Here is a 26192-nt window from a genome sequence, read left to right on the forward strand (position 1 = left end):
CTGAGGAATACACTCTGCCTCCCATTTGCTATTGACTATGAGTTGGAGTCCTTACAAATGTTGTGTGATACCAGGTGGGTTTTGGGGTCTCATTAGCTTGATGTCACTGGTTATAGGCAAAGTCAACAGTGTCACCTATAGAAGCAAATATTATTTATTCCCTGAAGCAATGAGAAGCCATTATTAGAAGAACCTCAAAATGTACAGATTTTTCCTTTATATCTGTACATGTTTTAGGTGATTAGTGTAGATGAAACTAGTGTATGGCCTCATAATGACCAAGAATGGTGATAGCATTTCACCTAATATGACCGCTATTAAAAAAAAAAAAATCAGTTTGTCAGATATCTACTGCTTGTCTACCTGGTGTGGTCACCTGCCAACTACAGTGACATTGCATTACTGTTATTCATCTTTCCAGGTTGAATGCTAGAAGATCTACATTGTTTTCATAATTATATTTCACTAAAGAGTTTAAATATATGATCTTCATCCTAGATGCAACATTTCTCCTTGCGTACAGTGGCATTTTAAGGGTAAGTTCACACAGGGCATTTTTGCTGCGTTTTTTTCTGCAGCAAAACCTGATCATCTTGGCAGGAAAGAAGCTGAAAGAAAATACAGGTTTAGATGCATTTTTGGTGCTTTTTTGTGGTGTTTTTGGTGCGATTTTTCATGCTTTTTTTTCTCTTTGTGCATGCCAATAAAGTTGAGTGCACACAGAGAAAAAAAAACAACTTCCTGTAGGTAGATAGAATGAATAGATAGAATAGAAAAATATTTAGAATTGAGAGTCCTCAGTGGTTGATAAACAGAGTCCTTTGGGAATTAGATTAAATAGATAGAATTAGATTAGATTAGATAGAATAGATAGATAGAATAGATAGATACATATATTACCTGAGGTATCCTCTTCCCTGGCATTTTCCCACGGTCCAGAGGTTACCTCAGGTCAGGCTGTGAGTGGGCGCAGGCTCGGTGACGTCACCGCTAGTTACTGAGCTCCGTCTCATTCATTCCCCAGTAACTTACAGCCGGGAGAGGTCGCATTAGCAGCGCTCCCGGTTGTAAGCTTTATCTCCCCCAGAAACTGCATGGGACACTCGTTATATTGGACTACGACGGATCAGGAAATATACTTCTGCTTTTTTATTTTATTTTTATTACAGAAGATCGAGGGCTTCGATTTGGAATGGCAGAACAATAAAAAGATGGTCAAAACTGTGTGGTGTTTTATTTCATTAAAAGACTTTTTTCTGCATGTGTGTGTGTTTATTTAACCCTTTAACTGTTATAGGATTAGTAATGGATAGGTGTCTTATTGACACCTCTCCATTACTAAGCTGGCTTAATGTCACCTTACAATAACAAGGTGACATTAACCCCTTATTACCCCACTTGCCACCGCAACAGGGCAAGTGCGAAGAGCAAGGCAAAGCACCAGAATTGGCCATATCTAATAGATGTGCCTTTTCTGAACAGCTGTGGGCTCCTATTTTTAGGCTGGGGGGGGGGCTATATCAAAGACCCCTTACCAGCCTGAGAATACCATCCCCCAGCTGTGAGCTTTACCAAGGCTGGTTGTCAAAAATGGGGGGGACCCCACGCTGTTTTTTAAAATTATTTATTTAAATAATTTTTTTTAAAAAGTGTGAGGACCCCTCTATTCTTGATAACTAGGATTGCTGAAGCTGACAGCTGGGGTTCAGTCCCCAGCTGTGAACTTTGTCTGGCTGGTTATCAAAATTAGGGGGGAACCCACGCCGTTTTAAAAAAAAAATATTTACTTATAGCGCAGGAGCGGCAGATGAAACTCCTATCCGCCGCTCCTGCTCTCACTGTAATTAGCGGCTGTAGGTGTCAGCTGATGGGAGCAGTAGTCCCATCAGCTGACACCTGTGATCAGAGGTGAAGTTTATACCTCCGATCACAGCTGATCGCTCCCGCTGTCTTCTGACAGCATGGGAGCCTCGACTCTCTGACCGGCGGGGAGCATTTCCCCGCCAATCAGAAGCGGTGTTTGCTACGCTGTCATGCATATAACAGTGTGTCAAACACTGTAATGTCGGACGCCCCATTCAAGCGAATTGGGATCGGGTCCGCTCTGCTGGATGACAGGCTGCATGAACGCATTATGCAGCCTGTCATCTAGATGTAGCAGAGCCTGGTGTGATGTCACATCCGGCTCTCCTTGACTTTTCTGCAGCGAATACGCTGCAAGAAAAGTCAACCTAGCATATTTGCAGTATATTTTTACCACCCACTCAAGTCAATGGGTGAAAAACGCTGAAAGAAGTGACATGCCCTATGTAAAAAAAACACTGCAAAGCAAAAAATACTGATCACACAAAAACTCAATGTGTGTGCATGACATTTCTGAAATCTCATAGGCTTTGCTGGTACTGTAAAAAGCAGCTGAAAATTAGCATAAAAAAAGCAGCAAAAACACCCTGTGTGAACTTACCTTAAAAATGCCATGCCAAGGTGAGGAGACTTAAGCGATGCAATGCTCCTCTGGGAAATTAAATATGCAAATTGTCTCTTCAAAGAGGAAGAGAGCTAGAACTCTAGTGCCACCTATTAGAAGTAGCAATCCTAAAAGTCAATGTTGACCCATTTAACATGCCCTGCCACATGACATAGGATAAAAGCCAAACCATAATCTCAATTTGTAGACACTGTTTTGGGCTACTGCCCCTCATTAGTGCAAAGTGTGAGATCTGACTACCCAGAGGAGCATTGCAAGGCTTAAAAGTCTCCTTACCTTGGCATGGCAGGCTTGACATGACACTCTCCCCAAGGAGAAATATTACCCCTTGGATGCCAGTCAGGCGCCTCTCAGACAGCCAAACCAGATCTCATACTTTGCAATGATGAGGGGCAGTACCCTGAAAAACAGGCTGTATTATTTCCTCAGTACACATAACATTGGGAGTTATAGTTTATTTAGTGACAAAATGTATAATTGATGGAGAAAGGTTGAACTTGATGGACCGAGGTCTTTTTTTCAACCTATGTAACCACTTGTGCCATTTTGAAGAATTTGGCTCAAAAAAAGTCAATGAATACCACAAGACAAAAGAAGAAAAAAAGTGATAAAAAAAAGCAAATGATGAATCTTGCAGTTCCAATATTGAAAAAGTCTGCATCTTATAAGTGGTTCTTTTATCAAACCAATAGTATTATTTGCTTTATTTGTCCTTAAAGCTTGAGTTTAATTTCCTTACAACGTACTTTATGAGTTTTCTCAATCTTGCGGGTGTTTTTCTCTATAAACAAAGAAAAGCTTCTCCGGGGTCATAGTCATTGTTTAATGTCGGAGACAAAGAACGGACCTTTGGAATATGGAGATTTCCTTCTGTCTGCTTTGTCAAGGCTTTATCCCGAATTTAAGGTTAATAAAGTTTAATTAAACAAAATTAATAAGATTCAATATTTTCTTAGGCCGGTAAAAATCATGCTTTGGCAACAGGCTAATGATATTATTTGCTCTCTTAATGCCGTGGGTAGGAATAAATTAGATATTGATACCTCCAGCTATTTCTTTCAGCTGATGAATCTGGAATATGTAAATATATTTATCTCGCAGATTTTATTAGCAGGGCAAATATCATTCTTTTTTTTTGTGCCATGTTGACCAAATAGTAAAGTGCTCTTCCCTAAAACCAAATATATGAAATTAACTTGGCTGCAACCAGCGGTTTAGTGATGTGGGTATGAAAATGGAATTTACAAGAAAGAAACTAAGATATACATTCAGTACAACCTTTGCTAACATTTCAGTGGAGATCTTTAAGGGAACGGAATACTTCTATTAGCTGCTAAACTTTGGTTTAATACAGATCAAGCCATTCTGTAATGTTATTGTATTAATCAGTATGTTAGAAATATGGATTCATTTTGGGGTAAATAAAACAGGATTGATTAGAGATGAGCAATTCCATTCTGCTGCTGGTCCGGCATCCAGTCTGGTTTCCCATAGGAGGTGGTTTATCAGGTGCAGAAGTGAAGACGGTCTATGATGGAAGGACCAGACTGGACGCCAGACCAGTGAATTGAATTGTACTTGGGTACATGGTGATCATCCAATGATCATCATGTGAGATTATATTTTAGTCTTCCTCTAAGATCTCAATTTACTGTTTGTGGTTCCAACAACTGGCCCAATTGGCAATCAACACATTGCTAGGTACTGTATGTTGTCCATGCAACATTCTTTAAGAGATTCTGCATGACACAAGGACTTAACCGCTTGCAATAACGGGGTCTGTGCCATGCATTCTGCTACTCGGAATAATGAAGAAAAGAAAGAGATATTTATTTTTCTAACCTATCCAGCATGGTCTTCGAATAGACAGAATTAGTATAACACTCCCCAGAGATGCAATAGCGGGAATGTTGTCATCATAAGGGTTAGCACATTCATCTTTGCTTTACAAAGCTCCAGGTCTCCTCTCACATTGTCACTTCAGTCGTGTCCATAGAGAGGTGGGTGTTAATGAGATAGACAGTGTAGCCTTAAAGTGTACAGCAATTCCGCACAAATTGTATTCACGTTCTGCAGGATGGAGTTGCGAGCCGGTCTATACTATAATTATCAGCAACCTCCCTTCAGTAACATGCCATATTTTCTATCTGCTACATTTGTGCACACGTAGTATACAGGTGTATACTTTAAACCCAAATTCATAGAAAATATAAAAGAAAAAGTGACTCACTAGGAAAAATTGGTTTCCACTTTTGTTGGACCCTTCAATGTATTTCATTATTGGTCATCTGTGACAAAAAAGTGTGACCTGAGACAAGGAACAAGACAATGGTCTGTGCTCAAGGAGGAGCCATGGATGGAGATAGGTAGAGGAGACAAGGAACAAGACAATGGTCTGTGCTCAAGTAGGAGCCATGGCTTGAGATAGTTAGAGGAGACAAGTGTCACGCTCACTGTTGTGATTCGGTTCGTGGGCTCCCCCGGTGGTCTCTTGTGGTACTGGTGTCCTGCAAGCTTTGCCTTCTCAGTTCACCTGTTCCTATCAGGATGTGGGAGTATCCTATTTAACCTTGCTCCTCAGTCATTCTAATGCTGGCCATCAATGTATCCAGAGTGATTCTGTTGCATGTTCCTGCTCCCAGTTTTCTGCTCAGCTACGTTGGACACTTTAGTCCTTAAGTCTATTTTTGTATGTTTTGTCCAGTTTGCACTTATGTGAATCTCTGCAGCTGGAAGCTCTTGTTGGGCTGAAATTACCACTCCAGTGGCATGAGTTGTCACATGAGTTAAGGTAATTTCAGGATGGTGTTTTGAAGGGTTTTGCAGCTGACCGCGAAGTCCTCTGTTGTATCTTTCTGCTATTTAGTTAGCGGGCCTCTCTGTGCTAAATCTGCTTTCATACTACGTGTGTCTTTTCATCTGCTCTCACCGTTATTATATGTGGGGGGCTGCTATCTCCTGTGGGGACATTCTCTGGAGGCAACCCAGGACTGTGTTTTCTTCTACCAGGGGTAGTTAGTTCTCCGGCTGGCGCGCGGCATCTAGAGACAACGCAGGAATGCCCCCTGGCTACTTCTAGTGTGGTGTGTAGGTTTAGCATCGCGGTCAGCTCTAGTTTCCATCACCCGAGAGCTTGTCCGTTTATTCTATGCTTCTGATGTTTCCTTGCCATTGGAAACCATAACAGTAGTACTGTTGTGATTCGGTTCGTGGGCTCCCCCGGTGGTCTCTTGTGGTACTGTTATGGTTTCCAATGGCAAGGAAACATCAGAAGCATAGAATAAACGGACAAGCTCTCGGGTGATGGAAACTAGAGCTGACCGCGATGCTAAACCTACACACCACACTAGAAGTAGCCAGGGGGCATTCCTGCGTTGTCTCTAGATGCCGCGCGCCAGCCGGAGAACTAACTACCCCTGGTAGAAGAAAACACAGTCCTGGGTTGCCTCCAGAGAATGTCCCCACAGGAGATAGCAGCCCCCCACATATAATAACGGTGAGAGCAGATGAAAAGACACACGTAGTATGAAAGCAGATTTAGCACAGAGAGGCCCGCTAACTAAATAGCAGAAAGATACAACAGAGGACTTCGCGGTCAGCTGCAAAACCCTTCAAAACACCATCCTGAAATTACCTTAACTCATGTGACAACTCATGCCACTGGAGTGGTAATTTCAGCCCAACAAGAGCTTCCAGCTGCAGAGATTCACATAAGTGCAAACTGGACAAAACATACAAAAATAGACTTAAGGACTAAAGTGTCCAACTTAGCTGAGCAGAAAACTGGGAGCAGGAACATGCAACAGAATCACTCTGGATACATTGATGGCCAGCATTAGAATGACTGAGGAGCAAGGTTAAATAGGATACTCCCACATCCTGATAGGAACAGGTGAACTGAGAAGGCAAAGCTTGCAGGACACCAGTACCACAAGAGACCACCGGGGGAGCCCACGAACCGAATCACAACAGCTCACGCCCTGACTGGTGGGCGTGAGCTCGGGGGGATTGTGGCCCCACTGTGCCACAAACCAGACTACCCTGGAAGGGGCGTGACTATGACAGCTGCCTGGGTTTTCACTGGAGCCCCTAATGGTGAGGTCAGGCTTGTGCAGCAGGCAACTGCCAGGTGCTACTCCAGGGTGGTGTCTGGCTGTGGCTGCTGATCCCACTTGGGAGACAGGAACACCAGGATTGGTGCGGGCATCAGGCAGGACTGGCAGAAGAGCACGGCTGAAACTCAGACGAGTAGGCTAGCACAGCTGAGACACAGGGCTGGCAGAGACACGGCAGAGAACACAGGGTTGGCAGAGACACGGCAGAGAACACAGGGCTGGCAGAGACACGGCAGAGAACACAGGGCTGGCAGAGACACAGGACTGGCAGGGACGGCAGAAAACACAGGAGTGGCTAGGACGGCAGGAAACACAGGACTGGCAGGAACACGGGATTGGAAGGCACGGCAGAGAACACAGGACTGGTTGATGTGGTTTATGAAGGAACAGGTAGGGACCTGTTCACACTGGAGGTGCAGGTATGTGGAGCGGCCCCCAAACGCAGGGCAGTGGGGTACTTGGTACCGGGTCCCTCGGTCTCGGTTCTAGGGGTGTCACGGTGGCCCGACCCAGTCCGTGGCCCTGCTTAGGGGCGCCCAAATAAAGGTGTAGGTGAGAGTTTGTTAAGTGTTTGTGACGCCACCTGTGGTATTCGGTCAGGGTGACCGACGCTGCTATGGGTCCGCTGGGGTGATGGAATGGCAGCTAGATGTTGTAACCTCCCACAGGTGAAGTATGTCCCCAGGGCTTCCCTTGATGAGTAGATGGTAATGGTGTAGGTCGCAGTAAATGACGAGGGCACAGGGTTGCAGTCTCTTTACCTCTTTACTGAAGGCTTCGGCATCCGCAATCCAGAGCACTGCTAACAGGGCTGGCTGAGACCGGCCGGTCCGAAGGCACATCCAGAGTTCCCTTTGCAGGTGGAAATCAGTAGCCTTCCTACTAGCGCCTGTGTGTTGTAGTACCTCCCTGCTGAGCACCACGGGATAGTCCTCACAACTGTCGTGTATGTTTCTGCTCTTTCTCTCCGTCCCCCAGATGGTTTGGATAGGACGCACCCATATGACGGGGTAGGCCTGGAGTTATTTTATAGGGACCCTAGAGACGCCCCTCTCCCACAATTGCCTCCGTTGTCTTCATTAGGTGTAAAGGTGAGACAGCCAACCTAGAGTTAACTGCCCTGCCGTAGTTCAAAGTAATGCGTAGAGCCTATTACTTCCTCAGCGTTCCGGCCGCCGGCTACGTGCCTCAGAAGGATGTTGCCGATCTTGGGGCACGACTCCTCCTGGTTCTATCCCCTTTGTGCTGTGATCTCGTTTCTCACTTCTCCACAATATACTTCGCTTCGTGTCCTTTCTTAGGATGCCGCCGCAATGAGGTGCAGGCACGGCTCCGTAACGATCTGTCTCGTGCTAGGCCACTGCCAGGATCCCACCCCTGACAGGGACATCCTTGAGTCTTCCCAAGCAACTCTCTCTCTCACTAGATGTTACCTGGGCAAAACCCAGTCAGCTTCTCTCTAACTTCCTATCCGACTCCCAGTTTTACCAGAGTGTGAGTGGCCTAATACATAGAACCTTTTGCTCCCCCTGGTGGCTGGAGTGTGAAGTGTAGTGTGTGACTGTGATACCTGGTCAGGTGAACTCCTTTAGTGCCATCAGACATACCATCACTCCTCCTTGTGGCAGAGCGAAAATACTGCAACGACCAGGTCTCTGGGGCGCTGCATATGGATATGTAGTGTGGAGGAACAGGTAGGGACCTGTTCACACAGGAGGTGCAGGAATGAATATGAAATATGAAGGAACAGGTAGGGACCTGTTCACACAGGAGATGTAGGCACGGAAACAAGCTAGAAGGAAAGGAGAATGAAGGAACAGGTTGGGACCTGTTCACACAGGAAGAGAACCGCAAGGCTGCGGATAGGAATGGTAGAGCAGCAAGAGATAGTGTAGCAACAAAAGCTAAGCAGAGCAGAACCGCAAGGAATACAGAGAGGAGCTGCAGCGAGAGGTTTCTGCAGCAAAGCAGAGCGGAGCCACAAGGAATGTGGAGAGGAGCTACAGCAAGCAGCGTCGGACTGGCCCACCGGGATACCGGTAAAATGCCCGGTGGGCCCCGACCCAGAGAGGAGGAGGAGGAAGAAAAAAAAAAAGAGACGCGGGCCCTTTAAATCTTCGGGCGGCGCCGACCGCCGCCACGACCAGGGGCCCCGCTAACCCCCCCGGTGCCAGCGCTGGCATTGGGCCCCCCTTTAATACTTACCTCTCCTGGTTCCTGTGGCAGCTGCAGTGTCTTCAGCGCTCCCTGACTCTGCGACATCTCAGGGCCGAGGGTGCGATGACGTCATCACTGCGTGCTCAGCCTCTCTGTCCTGAGCGTTGCAGAGACGGAGAGACGCTGAGTACATCGGACCTGCGCTGGGAACGGGAGAGGTGAGGATTTTACTTTTTTTTTCTCTATGTCTGACTTATGTGCTGGAGACCCTGTGGCAATGCTGGACACTGGGGCAGATTGCCGGACACACTGAGGCAATGCTGGACACTGGGGCAGATTGCTGGACACACTGGGGCAATGCTGGACACTGGGGCAGATTGCTGGACACACTGGGGCAATGCTGGACACTGGGGCAGATTGCTGGACACACTGGGGGCAGTGCTGGACACTGGAGCAGATTGCTGGACACACTGGGGGCAGTGCTGGACATACTGGGGCAGAATGCTGGACACACTGGGGCAATGCTGGACACTGGGGCAGATTGCTGGACACACGGGGGGCAGTGCTGGACACTGGGGCAGATTGCTGGACACACTGGGGGCAATGCTGGACACACTGGGGGTAATATGTTTGACATACTGGGGAAGATTGCTGGACACACTGGGGCAGATTGCTGGACACACTGGGGGCAAATCTGGACACACTTGGGCAATATGCTGGACATACTGGGGCAGATTGCTGGACACACTGTCTGGGGGAAATGCTGGACACACTGGGGCAATATGCTGGACACACTGGGGGTAATATGCTGGACACACTGGGGCAGATTGCTGGACACACTGGGGCAGATTGCCGGACACACTGGGGCAGATTGCTGGACACACTGGGGCAGATTGCCGGACACACTGGGGCAGATTGCTGAACACACTGTCTGGGGGCAATACTGGACACACTGGGGCAATATGCTTGACATACTGGGGCAGATTGCTGGACACACTGTCTGGGGGCAATGCTGGACACACTGGGGCAGATTGCTGGACACTGGGGCAATATGCTGGACATACTGGGGCAGGTTGCTGGACACACTGGGGGTAATATGCTGGACACACTGGGGTAATATGCTGGACACACTGGGGCAGATTGCTGGACACACGGGGCAGGACTGGAGGCATGGGCAGAATGTAGATACGGGGCATGATTGGAGACACAGGACAGAATGAAAGACATGGGGCAGGATTGGATCATGGGGCAGGATGGATACGATGGAGACAGATGGGGCAGGATGGATACGATGGAGACAGATGGGGCAGGATGGGGAGATCATATGGTGTAGAATGGATACTCATGAGGGCAGGATGCGAGAACATATGGCTGGAGCCAGGAATGAGATAAACGGGGCCAGGGTGGGGAGTATTATTACCATAGGGGCTAATTAAGGGATATTATTACTGCAGTGATGTATTTATTTTATTTTTTGAGTATACTGTTTTAAATGGGGGGGGGCGGTCCTGTTACTGTGCAGAGTGACACTATATCGCCTTTCTTCATGTGGTGTAATGTAGAAGTTGTGAAAAATTAAGTAATGTGTTCTGCAGGCGGAGCTCGAGATAACTGTGTTATTTCCTGCAGAATGAGTCCTGGCTGGAAGAAATGATGGCGGTCTGTGCTGCATGAAAGATGAAGGACTTCACCTAGAGATGTCACTGGTGAGTCAGTGTTACCTATACACCAACACTATACACTGTATACTATATACAGAGGTCCTGTGTACAATGTCACCAGTGATCACTGTATTACCTATACATTATATACAGAGCTCCTGTGTATAATATCACCAGTGATCTCTGTATTACCTCTACACAGACACTGCATACTAAGTACAGATCTCCTGTGAATACTGGCACTTATGGTGATAGTATTGTGGTTTTTTTTAATTACTGATCAGTATTGTAGTATTCAGTCACTATGTGGTGGTAATGTGTGGTCTGGAAATGGTGTTGTGGTATTTGTCCCTTGTATGTAGTATTATTCGGTCACTATGTGGTCTGGTCATGGTGTGGTGGTATTTCTTCCTGTAGGTGGTAATATTGATCTTGGTATAGTGGATTGTGTTGTGTATGGCGGTCATTTGTTCTCTCTGATATTAATTAGGAGAAGATTCTTTATTTCCATTAGAGTTTTAATGCTTTGTACACAGCGGCGGAGATGCACTTACAGGGGTTTTCCTGTGGAAAAAAGTAATCACCTCTCCACAGGATAAGTGATAACGTATTGATTGGTGGGGGTCTGACTGCTTGGACCCATTCAGCAAAATGTGGAACTTTTTATCCCCATTAGACTGGAGTGGCATGTCCGACTAGATCACTGATCCATTCATTCCCTCTGTGGCTGCACTTGTTTTTTTCTGGAAGCCCCAAAGAGAATGAATGGAGCTGCGGTCAGAAATCCCACCTGCCGCTGCATTTTAAAATAGTGATAAAAGTGTCCTGTCAGGGATAAAACTTCCCCATTCTTCCGATCGGTGCAGTTTCTAATGGTCGGATCTAAGCAATCACCTATCTTGTGGAGCCCATGGATCAGTGATAACTTGTTTTAACCAAGAACCCCATTAATGTAAACTACTGTAATTATACATCCCAGTTATTGGGGCACACGGTAGATGCGCAGCAGCCACCTGTGTTTTACAGCTGATACTCTGCTATAATGACAGATATTTGCATATAGCTGTAGGGTGGGCCCCTAGAGTCCATTCCTCTGGTGGGCCCCAGACACCCCAGTCTGACCCTGGCAGCAAGGGATAACTGCAGCAGCAGAAGATAGGCAGAGTAGAAAGGACATACCAAACAAAACACCCTCACATAAAGGCCAAATGATAGAAAATATAAACTTTTATTGATCTAAAAAACAGCGTATATAGCATACAAAATAGTAAGGGGTAGTGACCACCAGTGACCCCGGACGAAGCATTTCGGTGCGAAACGCGCGTCGGGTGTGGTGGGTCCCCGGGTTCTTCCTCCTGGTAACTATATTTATATTTATATTTATGTTATTCTCATGCAGTATGTTTGTACTTTTGCCAAGCTACCTTAGCTGACTGACTCTATGTTTGGACTTCGCGTTATATGCCATATGTATGTACCTATTATGCTCTATGCGGATGGATTTTTTATACCTGCTATATATTTGTTGCCATATGTGTTCCATCAATAAGTACTCTCTGCTGCCTCACTTTTGTGTTTATTGAGGTTGATTCCTGTGTGTGACCCACCATTGCTCCTGCACTGGTGGTCACTACCCCTTACTATTTTGTATGCTATATACGCTGTTTTTTAGATCAATAAAAGTTTATATTTTCTATCATTTGGCCTTTATGTGAGGGTGTTTTGTTTGGTATGTCATTATGGTTGTACCTTCACGGCCTAATTAGGGATATCTGTTTGGTGTTTAGAGTAGAAAGGAGCAGAACCGCAGCCTTGCAGCCACAAAGGTACAGAGCAGGCAGAGCCGCAAGAGTGCGGAATGTAAGCAGACTGAGAACACGAGGAAAGACACAGCAGGGAAGGAAGCCACAGACAAGGAGACTGAGATAAAACTAAGTTCAGACAAGGACAAAGACACAGGGACCAGGATATTCTGCCTCCTGGAGGGCGGACAACAAGATCAAGGCAATAGCACAGAGAAAAGCCTCCAGAGAGGGAGTAACTCAGAGCAAGGCCTGGAAAACTCAGCAGCTAAACACAAACTGAGCTAACACATTGCACAGGCCCAGACCACTGGGTGGAACTGCACTAAATACTGGAAGCCTCCTGGCAATTGGTCAGGAACAGATTAGACAGATGCACCTGATTCCTATAAAAACCAGAGAGTTCAGGCGCCGCCCCCCTATACACACAGCCATGAAGCATGCAGAGAGCAGAGACACAGAACATGGAGCTGGCATGAAACAGAAACCACATCATGACCTGGAGCAGTGGGTAAGATAGTGTGAGAGATGAGAGGCCATGCCGTGATGCCAGCAGAGTTGTTACAACAAGGAACAAGACAATAGTCTGTGCTCAAGGAGGAGCCATGGTTTGAGATAGGTAGAGGAGACAAGGAACAAGACAATGGCTTGTGCTCAAGGAGGAGCCATGGCTTGAGATTGGTAGAGGAGACAAGGAACAAGACAATGGTCTGTGCTCAAGGTAGTGCTGTGTACAGTGAGGAGCCATGGCATGAGATAGTTAGAGAAGCTGTGGCTGGCAGTGATGAGTTCAGATGTATCCGGAAACCATTAGGAAGTTATGGCCTGAATTATGATCATAGTGTGACATAAGACACTTTGAAAAGACTGTTGGCTGCATCAGGAGATCTGACAGACACAGAGAGTGAATATGTGGCTGGAGTCCATCATGTCCAAACATAGGTACAAAGTTAAGACACTGCTTCGGTTAAGATGCAATTGCCAAGTTATGTACATCCCAATGATATCCCCTCCAAGCTCTGTTCATCTTCACACATTGACCATCAAGCTCTGTGCCTCCTAGTGAGATGACCATCAAGCTGTGTGCCTCTTAGTAATCTGACCAAATTGTATGCCTCCTAGTAATGTGACCATCAGGTTCTGTGACTCTTATTAATGTGATCACCCTGCTCTGAGCTTCCTAGTATTGTGACCACCATGCTCTGTGCCTCCTAGTAAGGTGACCACTAAGCTCTGTGCCGCCTAGCATTGTGAGCATCAAGTTCTGTCTCTCCTGGTGACTTCTAGCAATGTAACCACATTTTAGTAATGTGACCACAAAACTCAGGGTTTCCCAGTAATTCAAGCACCAAGTGGTGTGCCTCCGAATAATGTGAACACCATGCTCTGAGTCTGCATTTCCTAGTAGTTTAGCTGCCAAGCTTATATACTGTTCTTGTTATGCAACCACCAATCTCAGTGCTTCAAATATGAAGTGTAACCAACAAGATTTGTTTGTTAGTTTTGCTGTGCCCTTACTAAGAAATTGTAACACTACACTTGCCTTCCTCAACCTGATTAAAATTAATTGGCATCAGCCCTGCTGTGTCTAAGTCTATTATGCAGCCATCTTTGAAGTAGCAGTCAAGTTTAACCCCTTCACCCCTGGAGCTTTTTTCATTTTTTCCTTTTCGTTTTTCGCTCCCCTCCTTCCCAGAGCCATATTTTTTTTAATTTTTCCATCAATATAGCCATGTGAGGGCTTATTTTTGCAGGACAAGCTGTACTTTTGAAGGATACCATTGGTTTTACCATGCCGTGTAACAGAAAACGGGAAAAAAATTCCAAGTGCGATGAAATTGCAAAAAAAGTGCAATCTCACACTTGTTTTTTGTTTGGCTTTTTTGCTCGGTTCACCAAATGCTAAAACTAACCTACCATTATGATTCTCCAGGTCATTACGAGTTCATAGACACCAAAGATGTCTAGGTTCTCTTTTATCTAAATGGTAAAAAAAATTCCAAAGTTTGCTAAAAAAAAAATTGCGCCATTTTCCGTAGCGTCTTCAATTTTCGTGATCTGGGGTCGGGTGAGGGCTTATTTTTTGCGTGCCGAGCTGGCGTTTTTAATGATACCATTTTGGTGCAGATATGTTCTTTTGATCGCCCAATATTGCTACATCACCTCTATGTAGCAGAAATGCAGGGTTGCTTTGAACGCCGACCACAGGGTGGCGCTCAAAGCAATCGGCCATCAACAACCATAGAGGTCTCAAGGAGACCTCTGGATGTTATGGCAATGCACCGATGACCCCCGATCATGTGACGGGGGTCATTGGTGCGAGCACTTCCGGCCGCGCTGCCGGGAGCGCTAGTTAAATGCCGCTGTCAGTGTTTGACAATGGCATTTAACTAGTTAATGGGCGTGGGCGGATCGCGATTCTGCTCGCGCTCATTGCGAGCACATGTCAGCTGTACAAAACAGCTGACATGTTGCGTCTTTGAGGTGGGCTCACCGACAGAGCCTACCTCAAAGCGGGCGTACTATTCCGTCAGCTGGCAGAAAGGGGTTAAGATAGAAGGGTCACACTCAAGTTTATATAGTGTATATTAATATAACTTAAAGGGGTTTTCTGCACTTTACTTATACGTTTTATTTGTACCTAGGCTGCAAAATGCTGACAGTTTGTAATATACTCACTAGTCACTATCAACTTCCTGCACTGTTGCCTAGATATCAAACTTTTCAAAAATCGAAGAAAACAACAGCACTCAGATTGTATATTTGCGTCATAAATGTGAAGAATTTTAATAGGAACACCACAGTGTTAACCTCAACAACTGATTATATCACTGTGGTGTTCCTATTAAAATTCTTCACATTTATGACGCAAATATACAATCTGAGTGCGGTTGTTTTCTTCAATTTTTGAATGGTCTGGATCTCTCTGGGTTCAACCAGCACCTACTCCATTAATTCCAGAGTGCACGTCTTCTTTCCTTTTATTAGATATCAAACTTTGGCATGTGGCCATCCTCATTTATGGTTTTAGAGGATTCAGTCATATACAGACTAGTCTTTTCCAGTCTAGAGTCTAGTCATAATGTCATAACTGACATTATGCCCGTTCTCTGGCAAACCCTCCTCTCAGCACTGTGTGAGCACTGATTGGATTGCACTGTTCAGTCAGCTGTAAGGAGGGATGTTTCTACTTATATTTACACTGCTGGCTCGTATGCAGGGCACACCACGCCTTTATATCAGTGCTGGTACTGTACAAATGCTGGTTGGACAGATTAGTTAAATCAGCACTTAGTGCGATTATGAGGATATATTTTAGGTGTATAGGTTTTATTAATATGTCTTTAAATGTTTTCATTCCAACGCGCAAATGAATGACAGAGGTCATTGTTGGTCAAGATTTCTAAGACAGCCAATGAGTGTGTAGTGGAAGGCTAGAGGGGAGTGCTCGAAATGTAGGCAGGGTGAAATTAGCACTGGTTGAGAATTTGGGTACTGACAATGGGTACGTTCCCATGGTCAGTGAACACTGTGGGTTGGATGCTGCGTACATCCGCAGCGTCCAACCTGCAGTGTCCAGTTGTTACAGCATAGTGGATGGGATTTCAAGAAATCCTATGTCCACTATGTGTGCACTGATGCCCGCGGACCACCCGCGAAGACAGACATGAGGCGCATCTTTCCAGACTGCAGCATGTCAAGAGACACGAGTCTGGGCAAGATAAATCTCACCCATACAATGTACTGGAGGTGGTGAATCCGCAAAGTTCAATTAACACACATGCGGAATCACATGCGTTCAAAAGCCGGCAGCGCTTTGGACGCAGCAGATATGTGCTGCGTCCAAAGCGCTACCAATTACTGACAGTGTGCACATACCCTTAGAAAAAAAAAAGCACAAGAAGCAGTCTAAGCTGGAAGAGGAGCATGTAAAGAAGCTGGATGCAGGAAATGAAGTAAAATTCAGGTGGAACAAAGAGGTAGAAACAAAAACCAAAATTTATAATAATAATTATTTTACTTCTATAGCGCCAACATATTCCGCAGCACTTTCCTTTTTATAGGGGGATTGTACAGACAATAAATATTAAAGAATAACAATAATCACATAAATTAACAGATACCAAGAGGAGTGAAGGTCCTGTTTGCAGGCTTACAATCTATGAGATTATAGGGGTGTTGTATATTATAATACAGCACAATTATCTTAAGTTTGGGGGGGATTTTGGGGTTGGACAACCTTTTTAGGAGTTGCTATGGCTGATGTAGAGTTAGTATTAGTCGCACTAAGCATTCCTCAACATATAGCTACTTTTTATGACATTTCTAGTTACTTATGGTCTGTTGGGAATCCTAGATGATGGTCATATCCTAGTCAAAACAGTCTGATAACATAAAAGCACCTATCATATACCTGTAAATCCTGTTAAATTTTCTGCCTGTTAAAACACACGCGTTGTCATTGAGAAATAGCAGTGAGAATAAGGCATGAAAATGAGTTGTCCATCTGGAAGAGATCTGTCTGTGGTCGTTGATATGACTGGAAGGTAAATATGGATATTATATTGAAGTTATAGATCAGAGGAACATAAAACTGAACTCATATTAATAAAGTGGAACATAACATGAAGGACCCTTTTACAAATTTCTTTCATTTCTACAGTCATGCAAGCAATAGACTTGTGCAATATTTTGTTGCTGACATGCCCGCAGTCAAGTGGCAGCAAGTGTTCAATTCCTATGCAGCGCCACCAAAGGGCAGATGACATATTACACAGCTCTCAATAAAATCATGGACTATGTGATATTTAGAATACCAGAACAAGAAACTCATTTTAAATCCAAGAAGAAAACAGTTTGATCGTATACCTATAATAAGTAAATAGTAATAATACATGTATTTAGTTACCGTATACATTATTTGATCAAAACAGCGTGAAAGCAATTCCACCGCGACAAGGTGTAGCCAGTTGGGACCTGTCTCTAGTATTACCCTACCATGTATCAACCAACCTTCATGTGAACAAGGGCAGAGCAGGACAGGGGCCGACTGTTCAGCCACCTGTCGATAGGAAGCTATATAGATGAAATACGTATGTCAGAAAGGAGGGCACACTCCTGTTTCTACAAAGTACATAAAAAAGCAAAATCAAAGAAATGACCGGAGCATAAGTTGGTATATGTGGAAAGTGTAAGAGCACATTAATTGTTTTGTTTGACCGAGCTGGGGCTAGCTCAGCCGTGTATAAGTAGCCAGGGCCTAGTCTGTTTAGATAGCGCCTGGACAAGGCTGGGAGTTATGTCTATGAGTTTGTTTTGGTGCAACCTGTGGAATGAAATAAAAACTGCACGTTTGGAGCAAAAATGCATTGCCTTTGCGAACGCTACCTAAGGCTTAATGCCCAACAGAGAGTGAATCCCTACAACGGTTACAATACCACAAGCAGTTGATAAGTTGATGATTGCTGGTGGTTTGACCACTTGGACCAGCAAAGGTCCTGAACAGGGCACTGGAGTCCCCCATTTAAACAGAGCAACAGTCCCACATGCAAACCACCAGCCTTTTAATTGTCTATTAGACTGATATATCTAGCCAAATGCTATACTTAAAGTGATACCATCTTGAGGCAATGACCTCATTTTTAAATCAGGTTTTGATGTGTGTGCAAAATTGACAAACATTTTTTAAAAGTTCACAATCTTTATTAAAAAAAGAAGAGTTCAGGACGAGTTCATATTTTGATTGTCATCACAGGTAGGATTAAGATGCCAGGTAACACCTCTATAGACAGCTGATAGCACAGTATCCACCAATCACAATAGGTGATGTGACAGCTGACCTGCTCCCCTTCGCTTCACAATGACCTTTGCACAAGCTCATTAGATGCTTCAATACAAAAGATTGAGTCTGAGGTTGTACATTATGACTAATGAACATGTGGTTTTTCTAAAACAACAGGAAGTCACGGTCTAAAAACACCCCAGTGACCTTTGATAATTGCAAGATTTCCATTTTTATTTTTTTTTAATTACGATTGCAATATGGTTAAAATATGTATAAACACAACAACCTGATTTAAACAATTTGTACATTCCCGTAAAGAATATTTCTAGTATTGCTTCATCATAGACTCCTTCTTAAATATGCAAACCTACTGAAAAAAATATATGAAATGGGTAACAAAAAATGGTTGGCAAGCCCAATACATATGGTTATCGGAGGACTTTTATCTGTTTGGACATTCACCAATTTGTTCTTCCACACCATTTCTAATTAATGACATTACTGGTGAGATATCTACCTTCATTATTGGATTTAAAGGGATTGCCCAGGCTTGGGACTCAGCTCAGGAGTCACCCTTTGTGACTGCATACTTGTGAATCCTTAAAGCACACAGTGTGTGCCCTGTCAGGATTCTCTGATGCGAGCGCCAGGATCGGAAGGTCACGTGACTAGTGATGAGCGAATATACTCGTTACTTGAGAATTCCCAAGCACGCTCGGGTGTCCTACGAGTATTTTTTAGTGCTCGGAGATTTCGTTTTCATCGCTTCAGCTGAATGATTTACAGCAATTAGCCAGGCTAAGTACATGTTGGGGTTGCCTGGTTGCTAGGGAATCCCCACATGAAATCAAGCAAGCTAGTAGCTGTAAATCATCCAGCTGCGGCGAAGAAAACGAAATCTCTGAGCACTAAAAAATACTCATAGGACACCTGAGCGTGCTCGGGAAATCTCAAGTAACGAGTATATTCGCTCATCACTACACGTGACCAAAAAAAATACAAAGGGAATTGAGCAAGACCAGGCAGATCTAGTTGGAATGTGGCAGAAAGTATGCAAATTGGAACACCGATGACAGTGTCCCTGCATGGCTCCCCTTTCCCCTTCTTGCAGGAACGCCAGCATACTCACTGCCCCGGTCATGTGGCATGGTCCTCGGCAATTTTACGGCTTCCTAGTGTTGTACATGACACATTTCCGCAGTTGCACCTGGCTCCCAGCCAATAGTGAGGTACCAAAGCAACATAGAATCATTACGTAGTGTGGTAGTTAATAGTGAGTTGTAAGGTCCCCTGTTCCTGGTGAGGCCAGTATCCTGAACCCTGAAATCCCTGATCCTTATGTGGCCTGTCCTGAACCCCAAGTCCCTGGTCCTTGTGTGGTCAGTGCTGAACCTGTAGTCCCTGGTCATTGCATGGCCAGTCCTGAACCCATAGTCCTTGGTCCTTGCATGACCAGTCCTGAACCAGTAGTCCATAGTGCGGCCAGTATCTGAACCTTGTCGCCCGGTCCCTGAATCAGTGTCCGACACCTGTGTGTCTGAACGTGTGTTTATCCGAGTATTCTATGTATCCAGACTGTCCAATCAGTCTCCGAATCGGCTCTGTCTGGGACTCTGTATCAGTAACCATTCTACCCATGGATCCTGAACCTAGTAGTTCCACATGAAAGTTCTTCCTGCAAGCAATGAAGAGTTGGTGTCAGACTCCCATTTGACAGCTCCAGAATCGGGTGAGGGTGTTGTCAGATGAAGGACTAGCCCTGCCAAAAGACAGACAAGTCATTTCCAAGCAACTAGAGCTTCAGATTGGAGCATTGTATATGGAGAAGATTGTCTTCTATGTGCTGTCTGGTTTTCTCATAGGTACCCCAGAGCTGAGAGCTCAAGTGCCCATTCTAGACCCAGTATGGTGCTTCATTGGGGACAGTCGATTCACAACGGGTGTCTGGTCCTCATATGGCCAGATCAGTTATCAGATTCGCCATCTTTTCCACCAGGTCTGCTAGTTGCTGACTCAATGTGTGCTGGGGTCTCCGAAGGAAGGGAAGCAAAGCCGATGTCACCACACAGTTCCGATGATTGTTCCAATAATCTGCCCCCAGGAAACTCGCCACCTCGTGGACATGTTGTTTTGGAGACCATGCTAAAGATGAACCTAGAGGAGGTATCATCAGTTTCTAGATGGTCTGTTGAAGAGAATGTCCTGGCAGCGGCATCTTCCAAGTCTCTGAGGTCCACCAACCAGGCAGAGGAACTCCACTTGGTCCTTGAATCCTCCGGGGTGGTAGCTGATCTCAATGAACAGAAAGACTTCCCAATACCAAGTTCCTGGTACTTCACCAGCATCAACCTATACCAAAGATGACTTGATGGAGAGAAGCATCCTAGTCGTGAAAATGGTGAGAGAAGTAACCTCTCTATTAGTGGATAGGAGACGTCGTGGGAGTTCGTGAAGAGATGTCAGCCTCCAACTTCTCTGCAGAGAGTCCTTGCGGGCTTGAAGAAGAGGGGATTTAAGGGGGGTACTGTAACATCTCTACCAGAAACCCCGAATGGCTCCCATTCCCCCTCCATGCAGGGACGCCGGCATACTCACCTTCCTGGCACCAAGGCCCACTCAAAGATGGAATTGTGTCTCTCTAATTTAGAAGCAATCCTGTGCTACTCCCTGGTAATTCAACTCTCCATGTATGTTTTATAGTTGGACAATCATGTGTCATTTTAACTGACTCCTTCACGACATACGCCGTACTAGTATGGCGCATGTTGTCTGTTAGGGCTAGCGGAATGCACCGAGTAATGAGAGATAGATACAAGGTGCGTTCGCAGCCCGGGGTCCACCGTGCAGAGATACCTGCTGCTAAGTAATGGCGGATGGACACTGAGCGCACACGTGGGTTAACCTCCCCCGTGTGAAATGTAAGCTACCTCTGTTGCTTCAGAGTCATGCTATACACAGAAAACTATTACCCTAACTAGGGTTGTGCTTGCTCTAGAACTCTTCTGTGCTAACCGCACACATGAAGGAATCAGATGCTACGCCAAGGCTAATTGCCCCCACTGATGCTAGCTGCCTGCCTGAGTGTACAGCCCCAGAGCTAAACAGACTCTCCACATATGACTGAGTGGTAGAGTATCCACTGGCAACAGCCAAACACAATTGATACTAGCGCATGTCTGTGCAGCCATGCAAACCTTTTATAGTTGTAGCTTCTTCAGGACATTCCTAGTGGACCAATAGGAGCTGCAACAGGACCTGAGCATGTGACCCCCGACCTCCAATGAGAGGTCTTCCCTTGGGCATGTTTAGAAGGAGAAAAGCAGGACTTAGTCCCAGAAGCGTCTGCTTGCCGCTGACCAGTACTGGCTACAATAGCTGAGCCTAGAAGGGCAGCAGTAACCAAGCACACAGTATCTGCCTGAGCCAGATGCTGGGACCGACGTCTCTGCTGAGCAGGCTCCACTGCGGCTTTGAGAAGAATGGGAGACCACAGCGGAGGTGGTTCGAGATTCCCCCTGTGCAGCGGCGGGAACTCGAGACCTAAGATTGTGTCCCTCTCTTTGATGTCAGCTCTGGCGCTGAGCCCACATCTTTCCCTGCGCATGTCATCTGTTTTGAACAGCTGACATGTGCCTGCAACAGCCGCGGTGGAATCACGATCCACCTGCGGCTGTTAACCCGCTAAATGCCGCTGTCAATCGCGATCGGGTTATCACTAGGGTTGAGCGAAACAGATCGAACAATTTCATAAGTCGCCGACTTTTGGCAAAGTCGGGTTTCGTGAAACCCGATCCGATCCCAGCGTGGGATCGGCCATGCGGTCGGCGATCTTGGCACCAAAGTCACGTTTCGTATGACGCTTTACCCACCATTTTTTTCAGCCAATGAAGGAGTGTGGGCAGCGTGATGACATAGGTTCTGGCTTGCTTTCTGCGGCGTCACAGAGCCATATTACCGTTTGGGATGTAGCGATGTAGAGAGAGAGAGAGAGAGAAAAAAAAACCCACAACCCCATTGACTTGCATTGGGTTTCTTGTTTAGGTCGGCCCCCCCGACTTTTCACAATAATCGGCCGATTTCACACGATCCGACTTTTGAGGAAGTCGGGTTTCACGAAACCCGACTCGATCCTAAAAAAGTAAAAGTCGCTCAACTCTAGTTATCACAGCTTCTAGTCTCCTATTGAAGCACGCAAAAAGTAAAAAAAAATAAAAAATTTTTTAAATATATAAAAAAAATTAAAAAATATAGAAGTTGAAATCACCCCCATTCGCCCCAATCAAAACGAAACAATAAAAAATAAAATAAAATATGCACATTTGTTATTGCTGCGTTCAGAATCTCCCTATCTATCAAGCTATAAAAAGAATTAATCCAATCGGTAAATGGCATAGCGAAAAAAAAAAAATTGTAAAAACACCAGAATTAAGTTTTTTTGGTCGTCACAACATTGCATTAAAATGCAATAACGGGCAATCAAAAGATCATATCCACACCAAACTGGTATCATTAAAAATGTCAGCTTGGCATGCAAAAAATAAGCTATCACCTAGCCGAAGATCACGAAAAATGGAGACACTACGGGTCTCGGAAAATGACAATTTTTTTACAACAAATTTTGGATTTTTTTTTCACCATTAAATAAAAAACAATCTATACATGTTTGTTATCTAGGGTCAGCTTTAGCATTTGGTGAACATGGTAAAAAAAAAATCCAAAAAACAGTTGTGGAATTGCACTTTTGTTGCAATTTCACCACTCTTGGAATTTTTTTCCTGTTTTTGAGTACACGACATGGTAAAACCAATGGTGTCGCTTAAAAAGTACATCTTGTTCCACAACAAACAAGCCCTCATATGGCCAAATTGACAGAAAAATAAAAAAGTTATGGCTCTGGAAAGAAAGGGAGTGAAAAACAGAAACGCAAAAACGAAAAAGGGATGTGGCGTGAAGTTCTAGTCAGTGCAGGAGTTTGTGAAACTGGATGCCATGATCGCCTGGCCCCTCTCTACAGAAAAAATGCAGAATGTGAACAAGCCCTAACTGTCTATATTTAAGTGCTGTTGCAGAAAAATAAAATCACATGTAGTAAGACACTTTTACCAGAGCTGTATTTAGACATTTTTTCCCTTCCTGAGGCAAAAGTTCTGTTTTCTAGTAGAGACCTATATCTAAACACCCTGGTCAAGGCAAAATGGCTTTTTTGGCCCTAGGTAGCAAAGACGTATGGCATATGCACCCCTTGCTGTACCCAAGCTACAACTCAGCCTTTCATATATAACGGCTTGCAAAAGTATTCACCTCCTTTACTTTTTACCTATTTTGTTACATTACCACTTGTGTTTAAATATTTTTGTAATCTCATTTTGTGTGATGCATCAGCACTAAATAGTCTAAGTTGGTAAAGTGAAGTGAGAAAAATATAGACATAAATTACATTTATGGGATGAAATAACAAAAAATTGGCATGTGCATATGTATTCCCACCTTTTGCTACAAAGTCCCTAATAATTTCTGGTGCAACCAATTGACTTTATAAGTCACATGTTTAATCCCTTTCCCACCTGAGACGTATCCATTCTTCCCTGTAACCTGGGCCTAATTGACCTGTGATAAATGGATACGTCCGTCCTGGTTGTGCGCGCCCGATCGCTGACGGGTGTCAGCTGATTCTGACAGCTGACACCCGACACTCAGTTCAAGGAGTGGTCCTGTACTGCTCCCGGAACTTTTACCCCCTAAATGCTGTGATGGAACTCGATAGCAGCATTTAGGGGGCAGGCAGAGGGAAGACAGCCCCTCTGCCCTTGGATCAGGTTTTATTATGTAAAAGCACCAAAACATAAAAAAATAACTGTGGTATACCACTGTAATTGTACTGCCCTGAAGAATAAAGCTGCATTATCGATTTTACCACAAGACGAACGACATAACCCCTCCCCCCCAAAAAAAAAATCCTGAATTGCTGTTTTTTGTGCATTCTGTCTCCCAAAAATTGTAATAGAAAGCGATCAAAAAATGTCATTTGTCTGAAATTGGTACCAAAAAAAACATGAACTAGTCTCACAAAAAAAAGACCTCAACATGACTCTGTAGGCCGAAATATGAAAAAATTACAGCTCTCAAAATATAGTGATGTAAAAACTAGCAATAAGAAGCGCTTTTTAGTGTGTGACAGTAGCCAAACATAAAAAAAATGTATAAATTGGTATTGCTGTAATTGCACCGACCCAAAGTATAAAGTCGTCAAATCACTTATACCGCATGAGAAATGGCGTAAAAATAAATAAAAACAATTGTTCACCTGCTGTTTCGTTCATTCTGACTCCCAAAGATCACAGCAAGGTTCAGTGCACATTTATCATCCGCTCTGCTCTGAGTGTTTATGGAGCGCCCCCACACCGCCGCAGGGCCGAGGGGTACCCGGAGCCGGGCCTCTGGGATCTCAGTCCTGGGGTTGTCACGGTGGCTAGACCCGGTCCGTGGCCCTGTCCGTCAGTGGGGGACGTCCGGTGTAATAGGTGGTAATAATGGTGCGGTGGAGCGGTGCAGTTGTGGGGTGTAAGTCGCGGTAAATAACGAGGACACCAGGTTGCAGTCTCTTTACCTCTTTACTGGAGATCTCTGAGTCCTCAGTCCGGAACACGGTTCACCAGGCTACGCAAGTCCGGCCGGTCCAATGGCACTTCCAGAGTTCTCCTCTCAGGTGGAAATCTGTGCCTTCCTTCTAGCGCTATGTGTTGTAGTCCTTCCCTGCTGTGCTTACGGAAAGTAACCCCACAACGGTTGTGTCTGTTTCTTAAGTTCCCTCACAACTCGATTTGATGTTCCTCTGTAATCCACCCCTTCCCTGTATTCAGGTTGGAATGGCACCCGTTTGTCAGGTAGGCCTGGAGTTCTTCCGGGACCCTAGAGTCGCCCCTCTCCCGCAATTGCCCCCCAAGACTTCATAGGTGATATGTGGTAGACAGCCCGCCTGAGACCGACTGTCCTGCCGCTGTTTGGAGTATGGCTTGAAGCTGTATTCTAATCCACTCCCTCGGCGTTCCGGCCACCGGTATTGCGCCTCAGCAGGGTGCTGCCTCTTTCAACAAAACCCCTGCTGGTATTCTCCTTCTGCTTGATCTCGTTTCTCACTCAGCACAATCTATCTCGCTTCTAGTCCTTTCTTGAGTCCCGCCGCTTCCAGGAGCCTGCGCGGACCCGTTACGTTCTTTCAATGCCAAGCCTCTGCCAGGATCCCACCCCTGGCAGAGACCCTACAGTCTCTCCCTTCACAACACCCCCTGCCACAGGGTGTTGCTCCGTTCAATCCCGTCAGCGTTCTCTCTAACTTTCTGCCTGACCCCCAGTTTACCCACTATGGTGGGGAGTGGCCTAATGAATAGCACCCTTAGCTCCCCCCGGAGGCCCAGCTGTGAAACATATTGGTGTCTGTGATACCTGATTGGAGGAACTCCTTCGGTGCCATCGAACGTACCATGGCTCCCCTTAGCGGCGAAGCCACAGTACTGCAACGACCAGAACTCTGGGGCGCTGCACTTACACCAGGATTTCCATATAAATCTGTGAAATACGTAATTCAGACAGAACTCCAGGCATAAGATTCCCTATAACGAGGCAAATTGAGGCACTGTGGACGCCATAGGACCTATGAGCCGGCGGTGTCTGTCTTTTTAGGATTGCATAAAAGTGCCATTGGCCACAGTTTTGTGCTCTTCTGAAAAGAAGAGGCCAGACGTAGTTCAGAGTAACTTTGCTGCCTCATTATAGTGATCCTTCAGGGGTTTCATCTGAATCACGTCACTCTGAGATTTAGATGGAAACCCCGATGTAAGTGCTCAGCATAGAGCGCAGGATAAATGTGATCCCAAATGTTATGTAAAATGTTCCCAACAAAACATCTGTTAACGGAAATATAGGGGTCTTCCACGCTGACTGTAGCACAAAGGCTTGAAAAAGCTAAACAGCTCCTTGCCCCTCAAAAAAAAATCATCAATCAAATTAAGTGTTCTCAAATCCAAATGCTCCTCCCCCCCACCTGAGCCCACAGTGTACCTAGACCACATATAGTGTCCACTTGTCTGGCATTTCTGAAGTGATGAGAGCTTGCCTATCTTACGGGTGCATGCCTACAGAAGCATGAGCTTGGCATAACGTACTGGTCACTACAAGGGCAGTTTG

The 26192-nt window shown here is 45.2% G+C and overlaps 1 long non-coding RNA gene across 3 annotated transcripts in view; it reads right to left on the minus strand.

Moving 5' to 3' along the window:
• LOC143809256 (uncharacterized) overlaps positions 1-26192 on the minus strand; it is a 165997-nt gene that overhangs the window by 92040 nt on the left and 47765 nt on the right. For all 3 annotated transcript variants that reach the window (XR_013222178.1, XR_013222179.1, XR_013222180.1), the window contains exon 3: positions 16638-16763. This is a non-coding gene — a long non-coding RNA (uncharacterized LOC143809256). The remainder of the gene's footprint in view (positions 1-16637; positions 16764-26192) is intronic.

The sequence above is a fragment of the Ranitomeya variabilis genome, chromosome 2 (assembly GCF_051348905.1).
Source record: "Ranitomeya variabilis isolate aRanVar5 chromosome 2, aRanVar5.hap1, whole genome shotgun sequence".
Classification (NCBI taxonomy): domain Eukaryota; kingdom Metazoa; phylum Chordata; class Amphibia; order Anura; family Dendrobatidae; genus Ranitomeya; species Ranitomeya variabilis.